Consider the following 4406-nt stretch of genomic DNA (forward strand, 5'->3'; position numbering starts at 1 on the left):
CTGTGTAGCCCTGGCTGTCCTGGAACTCACTCTGTAGACCAGGCTGGAAAAATTTGTTTTCACTGTGTAGCCCTGACTGACCTAAGACTCTCCATGGAGACCAAACTGGCCTGGAATTCACAGAGATCCACCTGTCTCTACCTCCAGAGTGCTAACATTAAAGGTATACATCACCACAGGCAGCAGGGAAGTTAAAACAAAATTTTTTTTTCCATTGGTTTTTCGAGACAGGGTTTCTCTGTGTAGCCCTGGCTGTCCTGGAACTCACTCTGTAGACCAGGCTAGCCTCAAACTCTCAAACTCAGATATCCGCCTGTCTCTGCCTCCCAAGTGCTGGGATTAAAGGTGTGCACCACCACCGCCCGGCAAAAAAAAAAAAAATGTTTTTATTACATTTTATTGTATGTGTGCATTTGCCACAGCATGCATGTGACAGACAGTCAGAGAACAACTTTCAGAGGTCACTTCTCTCCTTCCTCTAGGTCAGTACTGTGTATCCAACTTAGGTTACCAGGCAAGGCAGCAAATTTTGTACCTGTGGAGCCATCTTATAACCCCTATCTGTCTGTCTATCTATCTATCTATCTATCTATCTAAATATCTACCTACCTTTGTACTTATGTGTATATGTATCTATATATGTATCTATCTATGTATCATCTATGTATGTATATATATATGTATCTACTACCTACCTACCTACGTACTTGTATGTATCTATATATGTATCATCTATGTATATATATATGTATGTATCTATCTACCTATGTATGTACCTATGTGTGTGTATGTATCTATATATCTGTGTCACGTATGTATGTATGTATGTATGTATGTATCCATCTATCTGTCTATCTGAGATGGTCGCAGGTAGCCCACGCTGGCCTCGAACTTGCTATATAGCTGGAGGAAACCCTGAGCTTCTGGTTCCGAGTGGCAGGATTACAGGTTGTGCCAACGCACGTGGTTTCATGGGTTTGCTGGTGCTGGAGAGTAGAGCAGTGTTTTGGGCAGGCCAGCAGTCACTCTCCCAGTGACGCTGATTTATAGCCCCAGCAGCTTTTCTCGACAAGTTTACAATTTCAGTCTGGAGTATTTTAAAATATTTTTTTTTGCCTGAGCATTATATATTAAACATATATAGCTCAGTTTTTGGAAGCTATCAATAACAGGGGCTTTTCTTTGAAAGCGAGCTAGGGTTATTAGTATGACTTTCCTGTTCTACACACACCACTTGATGTTTTCTGCTAGGAAAGAGTTGGGCAGTCTGCGTCTCATTTCAGTTATGTTGAGTGCAATAACCAATCCATTAGCACTGAAGGCATTGGTGCACCCTTTGGACAGAGTAAGAGGTCCCTGTCTTGCGCAGAGACAGAAAGATACTGGAAGCAAGGAAATAAAAAAGGAAAGCCTTGCTGTTATTCTGGGGAGAACGTTCCCTTTCACTTGTCTATTCATTCTTTATTCTTCTATTTAGCAAATATAAAGTATACATGCTACACAGACTTCACTTATCAATTCATTTTATCTGCATTCCAAAGTCAATGAGGTAGACATTATTGATAGTACTATTGTACAGGTCACTCTCCATTGGGAAGTATGTCAGTATTAAATGCTGTGGAAGCTGGGCGGTGGTGGCACATGCCTTTAATCCCAGTACTTGGGAGGCAGAGGCAGGCGGATTTCTGAGTTCGAGGCCAGCCTGGTCTACAGAGTGAGTTCCAGGACAGCCAGGGCTACACAGAGAAACACTGTCTTGAAAAAACCAAAAAAAAAAAGAAAGAAAGAAAGATAGAAAGAAAGAAAGAAAAAGAAAGAAAGAAGGAGAGAAAGAAAGAGGGAGAAAGGTCTTTAATGGGCTGGAGAGCTGGCTCAGCGGTTAAGACCTCTGACTGCTCTTCCACAGGTCCTGAGTTCAATTCCCAACAACCACATGGTGGCTCACAACCATCTGTAATGAGATCTGATGCCCTCTTCTGGTGTATCTGAAGACAGCTACAGTGTACTCATATAAATAAAATAAGTAAATCTAAAAAAAAAAAGGCTGTGGAGAGAGAAGTTCAAGGTCAGAGGGTAAAGTAGCACAGAGTCGGTAGAACAATGGACAGAGACTGAGGCTGTGCCTAGTGTGTGAGGTCATGCAAAGTCGGCTTGTCTTTAAACAGGGCAAAGGATTGAGAAATCGCATATGAAATGAATCGATCGAGGTGAAGTGGTGCTGAACTTTAGTCTTAACATTTGGCCAGACATTTCATGACTGCCAGTGGTATTGTTGCTGCCATGCCTGCTGCCCTTTGGAACGTGTGTATTAAAACTGTTTTCCTTGCTTTAAACACAAAAGACATTTCTCCAACCCTACACAGAAAGCTGGAATGGAGCCAGGATTGGAACCGAAGTCCAGGTTTACACAGACAGGGCATGAGGAAGCTCTGTGGGGGCAGTGTGAGGCCTGTGTTAGATGTGATCAAGAAAGAGACAGTGATGAGGACTTGTGGGGTAGGGGTGTGTAAGTTGACTGGTGGAGAGTCTTTGCAGTAAATAATGGACATTGAGAAGTAAGGGAGCCGGGCGGTGGTGGCGCACGCCTTTAATCCCAGCACTTGGGAGGCAGAGGCAGGCGGATTTCTGAGTTCCAGAGTTCGAGGCCAGCCTGGTCTACACAGTGAGTTCCAGGACAGCCAGGGCTACACAGAGAAACCCTGTCTTGAAAAACAACAACAAAAACCAAAAAAAAAAAAACAGAAAAACAAAACAAAGAAGTAAGGGAAGGGTTAATGATGGCGCCCATGGGAGAAATAATGAGTCTTTAGGGGGGCTGTGGTTGTCTTTTAGGGTGAGTGGTAAGGGATCTGTACGTGAGTGATGAGATGCTGTAGAGTGACAGGGGTCTGCAGGCACTGTGGTACTGGCCTGTAAGGTTGGTTGTAAGGTTGTACTGTGTTGTGAGAGATTGGGGAATCACGGCGTAGCGGAGTGAATTATGGTAGACTGTCTGTGGGGAGAATGGCAAGGCTCATGGAGTGAGAGGTTTGGGGATTCATGATGGGTGGGTCTGTAGAATGACTGATTAGAGGCCAGGAAGCTAAGTGATGAGGGAAAGCTTTGTGAGGTGAATGGTGGGTAGTCTGTGGAGTGATATGAATTGCAGTTAGTAATGGGGCCCATGCAGGAAGTGATGAGGTCTACGAGTAAGTGGCGCCTGTAGGACTAGAGACTGGGGACCTGTAGGCTATGTGGTGGGGACTTTTACAGTGAGTAGTGGGTGTTTCTGTGGCTCTATGTGGTAGTGCTGCAAGGTATATGGGATGAGTAATCAGGATAATGTTGCTCTAAATTTCATGCTGAAGTTCTTTTTTTAAAAAAATATTTATTTATTTTATGTATATGAGAACACTGTTGCTATCTTCAGACACACCAGAAGAGGGCATTGGATCCCTTTACAGATGGTTATGAGCCACCATGTGGTTGCTGGGAATTGAACTCAGGACCTGTGGAAGAGCAGTCAGTGTTCTTAACCACTGAGCCATCTCTCCAGCCCCCATGCTGAAGTTCTTATTCCCAGTAACGTACAGTGTGATTCTATTTAGAGGTAGGGCCTTTAAAGAGATGATTAAGGGAGAATGACGCAAACAGGTTGAGCTCTGATGAAACTCTGCTGGGTGCCCTGAGAAACAATTAGGACATGGGCATGTACAACGGAGGGAGACCTTAGGAAGACAGTGAGATATAGCCACCTGCAAGCCAAGGCGAGGTGACTCACGACAAAGCAAACCTGACCTTGAACTTTCAGCCTCCAGGGCTAAGACAACAAATGGCTTCTGTTTGTTGTACTGTGAGTTAAACAGAGGACATTGCACAAGCTAGCCAAGTACTCTACCACGAATCTGTGTCCCCAGCTCCTTTTTAAAATTGTTTTTTGCAATTGTTTTTGTGACACAGAGTCCCTCCATGTAGCCTTGGCTGTCCTGGAACTCACTCTGTCCAGCCTCAAAACTCACAGAGATCTGCCTGCCTCTGCCTCCTGAGTGATAGGACAGGCCTGGTCCTCTTTTTACTTTTTTTTTTTTTCCGAGACAGGGTTTCTCTGTGTAGCCCTGGCTGTCCTGGAACTCACTCTGTAGACCAGGCTGGCCTCGAACTCAGAAATCCGCCTGCTTCTGCCTCCCAGGCGCTGGGATTAAAGGCATGCGCCACCACTGCCCGGCCTCTTTTTACCTTTTGAGACAGGGTTTCATCAAGTTGTCAAGGCTGGACTGGAAACTTGGATTCTCTTGCCTTGGCCTGTCAAATCGCTTACACCACCAGACCCAGGAAATTTCTGTTGTCTTAACCACTTGACAGCCAGACAAAACACCTGTAACCCCAGTATTTGAGATCTGGAGTTCAAGGTCAGCTTATTGTTAGTA

This window comes from Grammomys surdaster, unplaced genomic scaffold (assembly GCF_004785775.1).
Source record: "Grammomys surdaster isolate TR1022 unplaced genomic scaffold, NIH_TR_1.0 204, whole genome shotgun sequence".
Classification (NCBI taxonomy): domain Eukaryota; kingdom Metazoa; phylum Chordata; class Mammalia; order Rodentia; family Muridae; genus Grammomys; species Grammomys surdaster.